Raw genomic sequence first — 15,134 nt, forward strand, 5'->3', positions numbered from 1 at the left:
TGGGGGGGGGCACAGAAATATCCATGAGGTAGTTTCTGCATTTATAATCTAATAAAGCAAATGCAACGGACGTATAAAACACCACAGGCAGAATCTAGAAAATGGGGAGGGAGGGGTACAACGCAAATGCCGTAGGAACTGAGAAGTCGTCGTTCTGGAACTGAGCACCTTTCTTACTTTCTTCCCACAATTATTCTCTTAGCGTCGCGGAATGGGAAGAACACAGGCTTTAGAGCCTTATCTGGATTTTGATCCAGTGCTGTTACTTATTTACCTTATGAACCTTGTGAAAAGACTCTCAAATTTTGGCAAGATGATAACCTACCTTTTAGGGTTGAATGAAAATCCAGTAAGTTAATGTACATTCGAGGTGAGGTACAGTCGCTCTCACTAGTCTCCCTTCCTTTTATGGCATAGACGGTGAGTATTAATATGTTTCCCCTGTATTCTTGACTATCTAAGAGTCATACAGGACAGAATAGTTAAGAAGAGATCCCTGAATTTACATTTTTTACTTTTGATGGTTTGCATAAAACTAGTTCAGTAGTTTGTGGTTTGATGGTATGGTTGTATTTCATTTTCTCCCTGGCAAATAATGAAAGTGTTTTAATCCAGGATGGCTCTTGATCAGCTTTGTGTGCTGTTAATTTGAGAGACTCTTGTTTACTGATGTAACTATCTTGTTACTAAGGAAATTCATTGAGATGAATATAAATAGTTAAAACATTATGATTCCAGTGTTGTTTTAAGTATCACACCCATTGTTGACCTAGTGTGTTACTTTTCTGTTACTGTTAAAAAAAGCACCACAACCTTAGTGGCTTAAAACAACACAAGTTTATTATCTGACAGTTCTGTAGGACAGAAATCGGACGCAGGTCTCGCGTGGCTAAAATCAAGGCATTTGGCAGGGTTGTGTTCTTTTCTGGAAGGGGGGAGAGTGGATTTCCTTGTTGTCTTCTGCTTCTGAGGCTGCCTGCCTTCCTGGGCTCCTGGGGTCCCCCTCCATCTGCAAAGCCAGCAACGTTGCGTGTCTCTCTGACTCTCCTGTGGTCACATCTCCTTCTGACTGCAGCTGGGGAAGGTTCTCCCTTTTAAGAACTCGTGTGATTAGCTGGGGCCTACCTGGATAAATCCAGGATAACTTCCCCATCTCAAGGTACTTAACCGTAATCCCATCTGCAAGGGCCCTTTTGCCATAGAAATGGAAAAAACTGTGTTTTCCTGCACTTAGTACTTCTGACCACAGATGTACATGGATTTTCTTACTTCCATCAGTTCTCCCAATTCTCCAGATAAAATTGGGTGTCTTATGATTTAGTTATGACACTACCTGGAGGTAGCGCAGACCCATAGGTTATGGGCTCGGTCCCCCAAGATTGCGCTCTCCCAGCTCCCTACCCCCGTTTTAGACGCCAGTCCAGAGCCCCAGGTTGACACCTTATACGTCTGATTGAAGGTTCCCATGACCTCCGCCTCAGGTTCAGTAATTTGCTAGAGCAGCTCACAGAACTCAGGGAAACACTTTATTTATTAAATTACCAGTTGATTATGAAAAGATACAACTCAGAAACAGCCTGATAGAAGAGATGCATAGGGCAAGGTATGGGGAAGGGAAAGGGCAGGGAGCTTCACCCTCCCAGAACCTCAGTGTGTTCACCAAACTGGAAGGACTCTGAGTCCTTTGGTTAGGATTTTTCTTTAAATATTTATTTATTTATTTATTTATTTATTTATTTATTTATTTATTTATTTATTTATTTCAGAGGGCACGGTGGGGAGGGGCAGAAGGAGAGGGAGCAAATCCTCAAGCAGACTCCCTGCTGAGTGCGGAACCCAGAGCCCAGGATCATGACCTGAGCTGAAACCAAGAGCCAGATGCTTAATGTACTGAGCCACCCAGGCTCCCCTGTGGTTAGGATTTTTATGGAAGGCTTCATTATGTAGGCACAGGTGATGAAACCATTGGTCATTAGTGATTGGCTCAGCCTCCAGCCCTTCTCCCCTCCCTGGGGTGGGGCTGAAGGTTCCAACCCTCCAAGCAGGTTGGTTCCCCTGGTAACCAGCTCCCCTCCTCCTTAGGGGCTTTCCAAATGTCACCTCATTAACATAAACTTGGGTGTTGTTGAATGGGACTTGTTATTTATTTATTTTTAAGATTTTACTTATTTATTTGACACAGAGAGAGAGCACAAGTATGCAGAGTGAGAGGGAGAAGCAGGCTCCTCACTGAGTAGGGAGCCCGATGAGGGACTCGATCCCAGGACCCTGGAATCATGACCTGAGCCAAAGGCAGATGCTTAACTGACTGAGCCACCCAGGCTTCCTGTAATGGGGCTTGTTATGAAGAAGAGAAGATGCTCCTCTCTCTCTTATCACTTTTAGGAGCTGGGCGGGGTGAGCCAAGACTAAAATATATCTTTCTTATTATATCACAGTATGTGAGGTGATGTATTCACAGGTTCCAGGGGCCTAGGGCATGGGCATTTTTGAGGAGCCATTATTCTGCCTACTGCATTTGGTGATAGAATCTAAATGGAGTTCCAACAAGAAAATAGAGCACAAAGACCACCTAGATGCCGATGAAAAGGTAAACATTCATAAAAGGTCAAGGAAACTTTTTCTCAACTCATCTAACCCACAACCTTTGGTCAGTGTTTGAAATAATGAACCAAGATTTGCTAGACTCTTTTTAAGCTGCACATGTTTGGAAGATTAGGTGGCCGCTCATCTGGATGAGCTACATCCACGGGCTGCCGGCAGGGAGGGTAATGGACAATACGTACTGTTTCCTTTCTCTTGACCCGAACAACTTTGTCTTCATTGGTCAAGTCTCCGATGAAGTATCACTTCATGAGGAAAGCCTCCCACGGAATCTCAGATTAGGTTAGGTCCTGTCCGTCGTACCATTTTTGACAAAGTGGATGGACCTAGAGGGAATTACGCTAAATAAGTCAGACTCTTTCTTCAGTGTTTTTCTTCACTGCTGTGTTATGAATTCCGTGAAGGCAGGGCTGGTTATTTCTCTGTGCTCCGCAGCCTGGCCGTGTCAGGGACCTACTTGATAGTAAAAATATATTTGCTGGATTGAACAGGATACCATTAAGGAGATGGTAATAAAAAGGTCACTGTGGGTTGTTGAAGTTGCTGCCAGTTGGACGATTTCCACCAAGCAGGCGAGGAGAATTCGCACACATTCTGCTCTCTAGGTAGAAGTCTGGGAGGGGTCCCCTCCTCAGAAAAGTCACAGATATAAACTTGATTTGAGCATCCCTAAGACAGATCAGCTCCCTCAGAAGAGGCTGCATTGTTCCAGGCTGTAAGTGTGGTTACCTTCACATACTTCAGGTGCCTATGCCCCCTCTCTCCACATACTTCTCTTTGTGCGAGGGTGTGTGTGTGTGTGTGTGTGTGTGTGTGTGTGTGTGTGTGTTAAGGATCAGTAGCCAACCAAGGCGGTGGATGCTGGCCCCTTCAACTAGCATTCACTCGAGTTTCTGCCAAACTCTAGTTTTCCAGAAGATTTGATATTGGTAGCTTTCTCTTATTGCTATGGGATGACATCGTGATGATTAAAGTGGACACATATTACGGAAGGTTGTGTACTTAAGTAGTGTGGACAGTATTGATTAAATTGATTGGAGTGGGTTAGGTTATTATTTGCCCACAAAATTCCAAGTAAAATATAAAATAATTATATAATTCTATAGGAACTGTTTTAGTTCTATGATAACCGAGTCTACAGTTATCGTGGACTGTATTATCCATTATAACATATATGGGAAAGTATAATATTGAAGTCATAGTCAATGATCCGATAAAAGACCAGGCATTTAAAAAAGAGCGTTTGAATGATCCGACCTGCATTTTTGCAGCTTCATCCATTTTCATCAAATATGGGTTAGAGAGAGAAAAAAAGGGATGGGTCCTCTATTCTGAAGTTATTTTACTTTATTTTTTTTAGATTTATGTATTTATTTGGGAGGGAGCACAAGCGAGCTGGCAGGAGTGGCAGGGAGTGGCAGAGGGAGAGGGAGAGAGAATCCCAAGCAGACTCCCCGGTGAGCGTGGAGCCCAACACAGGGCTTGATTCTAGGACCCTGAGATCATGACTTGAGCCGAAACCAAGAGTTGGACAACTTAACCAACTTCGCCACCCAGGCCCCCCTGAAGTTATTTAACAGAATCATGTAGGAGGGAATGTAGTAGGATAGCAGATGCACTTTACTTAGTGCTGGGGGTTTGTATTTTGCCCCCGATTCTGCCACTTTTGAACAGCATCAGTTGGGTGACCCATTTCACCTCTCTGAGCTTCACTTTCTTCATCTGTCACCATCCGGTGGATCAAAAATTAAAAACAAAAGGGTTCAGAAAAGTTTTTGTAAATGTCAAGGCACTGCAGAAAACAAAGTCAGGTATTCTGATGGGGCCCATTAGCATGAACGTAATAAATAAATAATACTTGATAATGATGCATGCCCCACTTGCAAATCCAGGGAGCTTTAAGTCAGCAGTTTGGAAACCTGAGGTTGTCAACAAAGAATCACAGGTCATAGGAGAGAAGGTGAGCTCTGAATCCAAATTAGCACAGGCATTCAGAACGAGGAGTCAAGAAGGCTTCTGATGTTATTCTTCATGCTTGCTTCTGGTCCCTTCACTTTTCCGGGTCTTTTAAGAAAGAACACAGATTTAAAAAAGACTTCTCCTTGTTAGAAAATTTGGTATTCACAAAATGGATAAAGAAGAAAGCCAAAAAATGTCCAATAATCCCATCTAAATTCTCTGTTAATTTTAAGGTTCAATCTGGCAGTTTGACCCATCAGTCATTGTAGTCATTGACTTCATTTCCCTTCCACTAGTATCCTTTGGCTATAGGCCTGCTCTTGTTCCCACAGAGTTAGAATAGAAAGAAACAGTTCCAGGGCACCTGGCTGGCTCAGTCGGTTGAATGCCCAACTCTTGGTTTTGGCTCAGGTTGTGCTCAGAGTTGTGGGATGGAGCCCCGTTTCGGGCTCCGTGCTCAGCGGGGAGTCTGCTTGAGATTCTCTCTCTCCCTCCTGCTCACCCTCTCTCTCTCTCTCAAATAAATAAAATCATTGGGGAGGGGGGAAAGAGAAACAATTCCAGGAATGAGCAGGGTTGGGAAGGTCCAGAGGTTGAAGTTCGGACTGGGTGGAAATACCTTGAGGTACAATTAAAGTGAATGGGTGCAATTGGATGGATTCCTTGCTGGATTATAGACCCACACTAAGCTTGCTCTTCTCTCAACTTCTGTTGTATTGTTATAGAATACTGAAAAATTGGTTAGCCCCACTCGCCCACCTCGAGTCTAAGAAGTTCAACAGGACGTATGGTGAAGATAAGTAGAGGAAAAATGTTTTGCTAATTTCAGAAGCGTCCTGTCCCATTGTTCTGCATAATAATCACAAGTATAAGAAAATCTGATGGGTGTTATTTATGGTGCAATTTTTGGAAGAGCTTGCTTCATTACTTAGTTAAATACCGGACTGTGGTTTTGGCAAACCTTTATGAATATGCTTCTAGCATTGTAGATAAGAAAGCCGACCTCTGAAGCTCTGGATTCCTGTACGTTGGTGGAATATTCCAGTCTTCTGTGTCTGGGACATCATGGTCATTTCTTTGGAGGGGGTCACCAGGCTCTAGATAAAATGATTCTTGCTGTTCAAACTCACATTTATACCTGAAAATAAATGTATTAATTTATAATGAGGGTTGTTGCTGTTAAATTTGACAGGTGCTCCCAGGAAGACCATCCCAACAGAAATATCTACTTAGAAAGTATGAGCCCTGAAGTTGCTCGGTGAATGTAGAGCAAAGACAAAAGAAATCACATGTCTGTCCAAGCCACCCCCTACCTTTATGACACCCATACTTCTACTCTTGGTACCTGCCTTCTGATTGTGAGTGACTTGTTAACAGATCGGGGGACTCTTGGTCCTATGCAGGACTGGAGAGATGGATAACTTGCCAAGTTCCCTTTTGCTGGATTTATAATGTCCAGCAGAGCTGACCACTGTTACTCTGTCCATATCAATATGCAATGCAACTTACTTTACATTTTCATTTCATTTTATTTTTAAAAGATTTATTTATTTATTTGAGAGAGAGAGGGAGCATGTGCGTGTGTATGCGCAGGAGCTGGGGTGGGGCGGGGAAGGGCAGAGGGAGAGGGAGAAGCAGACGCCCCCCCTGAGCACGGAGTCCGACTCAGGACTCGATCTCAAGACCCCGAGATCACAACCTGAGCCAAAACCAAGAGTTGGACGCTTAACTGACTGAGCCACCCAGGCGCCCCTCATTGTAGTTTTTTTTTTTTATTCTTATGTTAATCCCCATACATTACATCATTAGTTTTAGATGAAGTGTTCCATGATTCATTGTTTGTGCATAACACCCAGTGCTCCATGCAGAATGTGCCCTCCTCAATACCCACCACCAGGCTAACCCATCCTCCCACCTCATTGTAGTTTTGATTTGCATTTCCTTGATGCCCAGTCACGTTGAGTATCTTTTCATGTGTCTGTTGGCCATCTGTATGTCTTCTTTGGAGAAATGACTGTTCATGTCTTCTGCCCATTTTTTAAATTGGATTGTTTGGGGGTTTTTTTGGATGTTGAATTATTTAAGTTCTGTATATATTTTGGATACTAACCCTTTAGGGGATGTATCATCATTTGCAAGTATCTTCTCCCATTCAGTAGGCTGCCTTTTAGTTTTGTTTCCTTCACTGTGCAGAAGCTTTTTATTTTGGTGTAGTCCCAGTAGTTTATTTTTGCTTTTGTTTCCCTTGCCTCAGGAGACATCTCTAGAAAAATGTTGCTATGGCTGATGTCAGAGATTACTGCCTGTACTCTCTTCTAGGACTTCTTGGTTTCAGGTCTCAACATTTAGGTCTTTAATCCCTTTTGAGTTTATTTTTGTCTATCACCCATTTTCAAAACTTATCAACTCATCTTGTTTCTTCTCCACTTCCTCCCTTCTAGATTATCAGAAAGTAAATCTCAGGCATCATAGAACCTCATGCATAAATATTTCAGTATTAATCTCTAAGAGATAAGGACTTAAAAAAACATAGTCGTAATACCATTATTCCACCTACAAATTAACAGTAATTCCTTAGTATGAAATATCTAGTCCATGTTCAAATTTCCCCAACTATCACATAGTTTTTAAACTAGTTTCTTCACATCAGGATGCATGTAAGGTCCATACGTTTCAGTGGGTTCTTGTATTGACGTCTCTTTCTTCTGTAGGCTTCCTCTTGGTCTATGTTTCTTGCAGTTTATTTTTGAAGAAACTGTTCATTTGTCATGTAGAGTTTACCACATTCTGGGGTTTGCTGATTGTATCTTCCTGGTGGGTTTACAGTATTTCCTTCTCAAAATGTTTTTAAAAGCATAAAATAACAAATGGGATTATAATGGCAACAGTTTCATCTGTTTGGGTCTTAAATGATTAAAAACACATTGTGATATATGTTAATATATATGTTTCTTTTCTTTTAAATATGTCTCTTTTTTAAAAAAGAAGACATTAAATAAGAGGTATCACGAATGGTTGTTAAACCATCATGATGTGGAGTCATGATGACTGTAAATGGTATTTTGAATTTCACCAATATGTCATCTGATAAGAAGATGTGATTCTTTGGCAGCAAGGTCTTAGGCATTGTTAATACTACTGCTGTAGTTCGTTGCCTATGTTTATATTTGAAGGGAATGTTAAACTTCAGTTAAATATTACTGAAAATCAGGGTGTATTGTTTTCCCATCCAAGTTCATAGATTCTCCAGCATATTTTCATTGACCTGGTCCGTGGGCCCCCTTAAAAATCCTGTGGTCCTATTTTTTTTGGCAAGAATATTTCATAGATATTGTGTATTGCCATCAGGAGATGCATAAAGTTTGCTTGTTTCTTTGCTCTCTTAGGAGCTATTGAGGTTTATGACCTACATTCCTTATTTTATTAGGGGTTGTAAGCCATTCTATTTCTGTCATTCTGTTTTTAACATATTAAATATAATATTTATATTATAAAATATAAATATTTTAATTATTCCATTTTAATTATTATTTTTAATTATTTAATTTATGTATTTCTGCATAGACAAACTCTGTCATCAGCTCATTGCCCTGAGGTATCATTTGTATAGGAAGGGCACGGTAAATGTTTGCTTCTTCCTCTTTATGTGTGAATTTTTAAAATAATGGGTGTTGGTTCCCTAGCATCCTTCAAAGATGACTAGCGAGTTTTATTTTTATTTTTTTAAAGATTTATTTGTTTATTATCTTATAGAGAGGGAGAGAGAGAGAGGGAGGGAGGGAGGGAGAGAGAGCACGCACAGAGGGAGGGGCAGTGGGAGAGGGAGAGAATCTCAAGCAGACTTCCTGCTGAGCGAGGAGCCAGACGCAGGGCTGGATCTCTTGACCCTGAGATCAGGACCTGAGCCAAAATCAAGAGTCGGACGCTTAACTGACTGAGCCACCCAGGCACTTCATCTGTTTTATTTTTATTTTATTTTTTTAATTTTAAGCATTGCTTATTAACTCATGGATTTAAATGTATTTGAGGTATTTTGGTCCATTGTAGCTGTTCTTATTGATGTTCAGAATGTCTTTTTTTATGACGCCACTAGTCTTTTAGTCTTTTGCTCACTTTCCTGCCATCTGGTGTGACAAGGTATTCTAGGCTTATTTTGTACATTTCTTACCCCAGGTCTGAAATCAGCCATTCTCCAGGGAGCTCTAGTTCTTTTTAGTGGGAAATCCTATTTAGTTGCCATATCTAGGCACTAAGAGTGTCCGTGATTGCTGGTTGGTCATTGTTTCAGACTGGCTCTTCAGTGGACAGAGATAGGAATTACATAACTTTAAAATATATAAAATGCTGTGAGTTAATTCTATTTTTCAATAAAGTTCAGAACAATAAGGGGTTTTAACTTACCTGTTCAACATCTTCATCTCCTTTTTCCTATACTATAAATCAATGTATCAGTATATATATATTTTTTCTGCTTTATTCCATGGTATATACACACAGTCTCAGAATAACATTAATACTACCTCCAGGGGAGCCTGGGTGACTCAGTCGGTTAAGTGTTCGACTCTTGATTTCGGCTCAGGTCACGATCTCAGGGTGGTGAGATTGAGCCCTGCATTGGGCTCCATGCTCAGCGGGGAGTCTACTTGAGATTCTCTCTCTCCACCTCCTTTTACCGCCCCCCCCCCCATACTGCCTCCAAATAGTTTAAGATATTTTACAGTTCTTACTCTTCTATGGTCTATTCCATTAGGAATGTACAATCAAATCAGTGTTTTAAATTCACTTGAAATAATTCCTCTCTATTTGGTTTTGCTACCAACTTAAAGCATCCTTAAGTCATGTAACATTTTGTTTTTTTATGTATTTATTTTATTCTACTTTATTTTAAAGATTTTGTTTTTAAGTAATCTCTACACCTAACATGGGGCTTGAACTCACAATCCCAAGATCAAGAGTTGCATGCTGTACTGACTGAGCCAGCCAGGCAGGTACCCCTGTGTTTTATTTTAGACGTGGCTATTTATTTTTTAAGATTTTATTTATTTATTTGACAGAGAGAGACACAGCGAGAGAGGGAACACAAGCAGGGGGAGCAGGAAAGGGAGAAGCAGGCTTCCTGCGGAGCAGGGAGCCCGATGTGGGACTCGATCCCAGGACTCTGGGATCATGACCTGAGCCAAAGGCAGACGCTTAACGACTGAGCCACCCAGGTGCCTGGCTTTTTAAAAATAAAATTTTTGCTGTATAATTCTGTAAAACAGTCACATGGCTCCTAAGACAGAACTATAAAACAAGATATATTCAGACGTATACCTTTTACTTTGCTCTCTTTCCTGACCTATAGATAACTTTGAAAACAGTTTTGGTTTTATCTTTACACTTAAAAATAACAAATACAGGTAAATGTTAGCATACCCTACTCATTTTCCTCCACATTTGCTTCTTTTTAAAGTAGATCCTGGCATTCACTTCATACCAGGTAGATAGAAATGTTTGCCGGGCTTTTGATAGCCCATAGTCCTCCTTTGTGTTTATTCGGCTGGTTCCCTATTGGTAGACTTTTAGGTTTTTTCTTTAGTCTTTTACTATTACAGATAGTAGTGTAATGGCCTGTATATAGGCCTTTTGTATTTTTGCCAGAGGATTTGGTGACAGACCCCTAGAAGTAAAATCGCTAGAAATGCCCCCTCCACCCCATGCTGCCTCTCCAGTAAGGATTGTGTTATTTTGCTTTCTTACCAGCAATGGTCAGAAGAATCGTTAAGCTTTTTGAAGTGTCAAAAACAGATTCTGACCAGACTGCTGTCATTAGTTCCATGGATTCCTAGAGTTGAGAGACCGCAGAACTGGAAGCACTGCTCTAGAGTCCTGCTCCTCAAAGTGTGGTCCATGAACCAGAAACATCAGCATCGCCGAGAGCTGGTGTGAAATTCAGAGTCTCAGGCTTCTCTCCAAACGTATTGAATCAGAACATGCAATTTTTAAAAAAGATTTTATTTATTTACTTGAGAGAGAGAGAGAGAGTGCGCGCGAGCATGAGTGGGGAGGAGGGGCAGAGGGAGAGGGAGAGGGAGAGCAGACTCCTCGCTGAGCAGGGAGCCGGACATGGGTCTCCATCCCAGGACCCTGGGGTCATGACCGGAGCCAAAGGCAGATGCTTAACTGACTGAGCCACCCAGGTGCCCCCAGGACGTGCAATTTAACAAGATCTTCAGGTGATTCAGGTGATTCAAATCATTAAGATTTGAGAAGCACTGGTCTGGAGTTGTGGTCTTCGGTGTGATAGCCTCCTGCCACATGGGGCTGCTTATATTAAAATGAATTACCTTGAACTATAGTAGAAACTTCAGGTCCTCATTCACGCTCCTGGCTCCATTTCAGATGCTCAGCAGCCCCTTCTCAAACATTTCCATCACTGCAGTAACTCCACTGCACGTTGTTGGTCTGTTCCTACTCTAGCCATTTATGGCTGTTTTAATTTAAATTGAAATTACACAACATTCAAAATTCAGTTCCTCATGTACATCAGCCCCATTACAGGTGCTTAATTGCTACCTACAGCTGGAGGCTACTCTGCTGAATGGTGTATTTACAGAACATTTTCGTCATCGCAGAAATTTCTGTTGGACAGTTCTGGTCAGAAAGTTTTCTAAAAGGCTGGGAAAGCCAGAGGAAGGAAGGAAAGGAAATTCATTGAGTGCCTGAGGCAGTAGGTGCTTTTCCATAGGTTACATTAATTAGCCCTTAAACCCACACAGGTGGCTTTACACCCATTAAAAAAAAGAAATGGGTCGCCTGGATGGCATAGCCAGTTGAACATCTGACTCTTGATTTCGGCTCAGGTCCTGATCACCTGGGTGGTGAGATCGAGCCCGCATTGGGCTCCACACTCGGCGGGGAGTCTGCTTGGGAATCTCTCTCTCCCTGTCCCTCTGCGCCTGCCCCCATTCCTGTGTGCGTGCTCTCTCTCTCTCTCTCAAATAAATTTAAATCTTAAAAAAATTAAAAAAAAAGAAACAGTTTTTGAGAGACCAATTCAACTTCATAACACTAATAAGGGGTGGAATTAAACCCTCAGATTTAAAGTCTACAGTTCTCTCCACTGTGTTCACGAGGAATTCTTTCCTAAAGATCACATCTGGGGTGCAATCTCCACCAGCCTTTTATAAAACACAACATGTGTGAACCCATTTTCCACTTGCCTGCACCTGTTTCTCTTTTCTTTCATGTTTCAAATTTAAATCTAGACCCCAGTGTTCTCTAATTCATGCACTGTCAACATTGCTTGAGTTCACTTCTAAGTGTCTCCGGCTACGGTATTTGTCTACCTTGCATTTTAACGTTACGAAATCTCATTTAACATTACCACATCTCAAGAATTAATTACATTTATTCACTAATCTAATAAGCATTTACTGAGCATCTACTCTGAGTAAGACATAATCTAGTGGGGGGGAAAGAAAACACATTTCCTTTCCTTACTTGTCTTCCTTTTAAGGTAACGATATATCCTAGTACACTTTCTAATCTTTGAAATTTGGCTTCTGTGGCCTTGAATACGCCTTTTTACACGATACTATGGGTTCTTCCAAAGTGCTAACTCCTGGTGTTTATTAGAATGACATGATACACCAATGGCTAAATTTTTGAATCAGATGGAAAGAATATAACTTGTCATTGAGGCTGCTTCTCACTATGTAAAGGAAGACCATTTATTTTCTAGCTTGTTGCCAGTATTGTTTAAAATGCTCTAGTAATAGACCCTGGATAATCTATATGCTAAGGGTGAGGATTTGGTCTAAACAAATATTTCTTTTCAGAATTGTAATAGGACTTTTATAGAGGGGCTGGAAATTATTATTCTGTACCAGGTATTTACAGGTGGCAGGTGTGATGGATTTTAAAACCTCCCCAAGGAAGCTGTGCTCTGTACGAGTCTTTTAGCCCTAATATAAAATCCTGCCTTTAGCTGACAATGTGCAACCCAGCAGTACAGATTTATTGAGACATAAAGTGAAGAAAAATGTGTGATTTGCATTCCAGCAATGCATTTTATCATTCATTTGGAGCTCTTTTTTTTTCTTCAAATAAAAGGGAGAGAATAACTCAGTGGTTTGCCAACCTCATTGTATATTAGACTCAGGTAGGGGGCTATTCAAATAGACTGATATTGGGACCCCACCTCCTGAGAATCTGATTCAGCTGGTTTGGGCTGAGGTCAGGTTTGTTCGTTTGTTTTAAACCTCCAATGATTTTTAAAAAATATACACTTAAGGAGAGGACTGCTGGTCTAACTTGTTGCAAGTCAAGAAGAGCTAAAGAAATGAATCAATCTGATCATTGTGCCTCATGTGTATTTTATGTAAAACTAGTGTTTGAAATAGGCAAGAACCTTATAGCGTTTTCTTCATTCCCGAATCTTCCTGGACATTGTTGACTTTCCTGGTCCATAATCAAGTGTTTCACCGTGTGTGAACCTTCTCTGGGCAGTCTGGATCCTTTCTTCCCCCTGGCTACAGACCCAGCTCAGCACTGACACTTCCTATCTTGTGGTTCTGTGTGGTGAGGTCTCTCTCCTCTACCAGACAGAAAGCTCCTTATCATGTTTAAAAATGACCAGTGTCCCATTAGGCACTTACATGTTCCAGGCACTGTGTTCATCGTGGAAGATACAATGTCCCTGTCCTCTTGGAGTATAGAGTTGGTGGGGAGGAGACCCATAAGCAGTGTGGTAGGTGTTATAATAGAGGGATGTGGTATTTTTTCAGGGCACAAAGCGTGAGCCCCCTGATCTGGTCTGGGTAGAATAGGGTCTGGGACCGGGAAATATGTGGGCCTTTTAAATTCTAAATCGCTTTTGCTTGGCATCTGATAGGCACCCATTGAACTTCAGTGAATACATGACCTAATACACAAATAAGAGAAGATAGAAGACATATTTCATTAGTAACTGTGTGCATGAATATTTTGGAATGGAAAGGATATTAAGATATATACTTTTATGTTTTCTGGAAGAAGGAAGGGGGAAATAAAATGCTTTAAAACTCTTTTCTTCTTTCCATCCTTAAATTCTTCCCTTTTTTTTTTTTTTAAGATTTTTATTTATTTACTTAGAGAGAGTGAGAGAGAGAGAGTGTGAGTGTGGTGAGGGGCAGCTGGAGAAGCAGACTCCCTGCTGAGCAGGGAGCCCAATGTGGGACTCAATCCCAGGACCCTGGGATCATGACCTGAGCCGAAGGCAGACGCTTCACTGCCTGAGCCACCCAGGCGCCCTAAATTCTTAAATTCATATAATATATTCAAGTAGTAATGTGACCTTATTCATTTATCTTTTTTTTTTTTTAAAGATTTTATTTATTTATTTATTAGAGAGCAAGCGAGAGAGAAACAGCATGAGAGAGGAGAGGGTCAGAGGGAGAAGCAGGCTCCCCGCTGAGCTGGGAGCCCATGTGGGACTCGATCCCAGAACCCTGGGATCATGACCTGAGCCGAAGGCAGTCGCTTAACCAACTGAGCCACCCAGGCGCCCCCTTATTCATTTATCTTGCATGTAGTTTGACACCCTACCCCCTAATGATTGATAACTCTTGTTTGCTCTGCTTTCCGGAGGCCTGGCTCCCACAGCGGGAAGCCACCTTGGGAAATGGTATCTTAGGGTTGGACCATATCCTGCCATTGAAGTTCACTGCAGTGGAGATTCTGTTTGAAAAACCGCGACAGGATATATCCCATGGTTAGATGCATGTTGCTTCTGGCAGCTTCCCTTAGAAAGGAACAGGTTTTGTTATGGTTTAGAGAGTCCCTGTATTCAGGTCAGAATTCCTGTGAACTAGGACTTTGTGGTGAAATGCAAATGCTTAAATGTGAAGCCTTAGTAACAAAAATTGTTCTGAAGCCTTCAGTATCTCTTGTGATAAGTCTGAGTATTTTTCTCTTCTTTTTCCCTTTGTTCAGCCTCCACCCCCTTCAGATTCTCAGCTTCTCCCTCTCTCTCCCTCTCTGTCTCTCTCTCTCTCTCCCTCTCTCTCCCTGTCTCTTGCTCTTGCTCTCTTGCTTCTCCATTATAGATGAGGTCATTATGATTTGGAGCCAAGAGAAGTGCATTCCTGTAACTTTAAATCTCCATTCTCAATTTGCGACTTTTTTTTAGAAGATGGTGATACTTTATAGTTGGAGGACAGCTTACTTAATTGTGCTATTTTATTTTATTTTATTTATTTATTTTTTTAATTGTGCTATTTTAGATGGCAAATGGGAGCTTACTAGAGGAATTTTATCAATTTGTGAACAGGGCTTAGTGCTCCCAGACTTATTATTCTCACCTATTTCAAATTTATCATTGCTTTTGAGTCCATTATGGGATGTGAAAAATGTTCTGACTTTGGTTAGGTTATGCGCCACTTGGGTAGCTCTCTGGTGCCCTGTACTTTGGACATCCACCTGCCCGCTGATGGACAGGGAAGCAGGGCTCGTACTGGTAGGAGAGAGATCAGCCTCAACTCCTTTCCTGGCAGTGAGGTGGGGTGCAAGGATCCTTTGAAGAAGGGGTTTTGTGGTATCGGCTCTGTTAT

The 15,134-nt window shown here is 41.4% G+C and overlaps 1 protein-coding gene across 4 annotated transcripts in view; it reads left to right on the plus strand.

Annotated features, from left to right (window-relative positions):
* Positions 1 to 15,134, plus strand: part of SLC35F2 (solute carrier family 35 member F2) — a 51,754-nt gene that overhangs the window by 15,475 nt on the left and 21,145 nt on the right. Inside the window, exon 1 of one of the 4 annotated variants that reach the window (XM_064577504.1) lies at positions 5,772 to 5,921. The exons of the other annotated variants lie outside the window; for them this stretch is intronic. The gene's annotated coding sequence lies outside the window, so the exon portion shown is untranslated. Of the gene's footprint in view, positions 1 to 5,771; positions 5,922 to 15,134 lie in introns of those variants that run through there. 4 annotated transcript variants of the gene reach the window in all.

Source organism: Mirounga angustirostris, unplaced genomic scaffold (genome assembly GCF_029215605.1).
Source record: "Mirounga angustirostris isolate CCGP_5_RB_7025 unplaced genomic scaffold, mMirAng1.0.hap1 SCAF_13, whole genome shotgun sequence".
NCBI lineage: Eukaryota > Metazoa > Chordata > Mammalia > Carnivora > Phocidae > Mirounga > Mirounga angustirostris.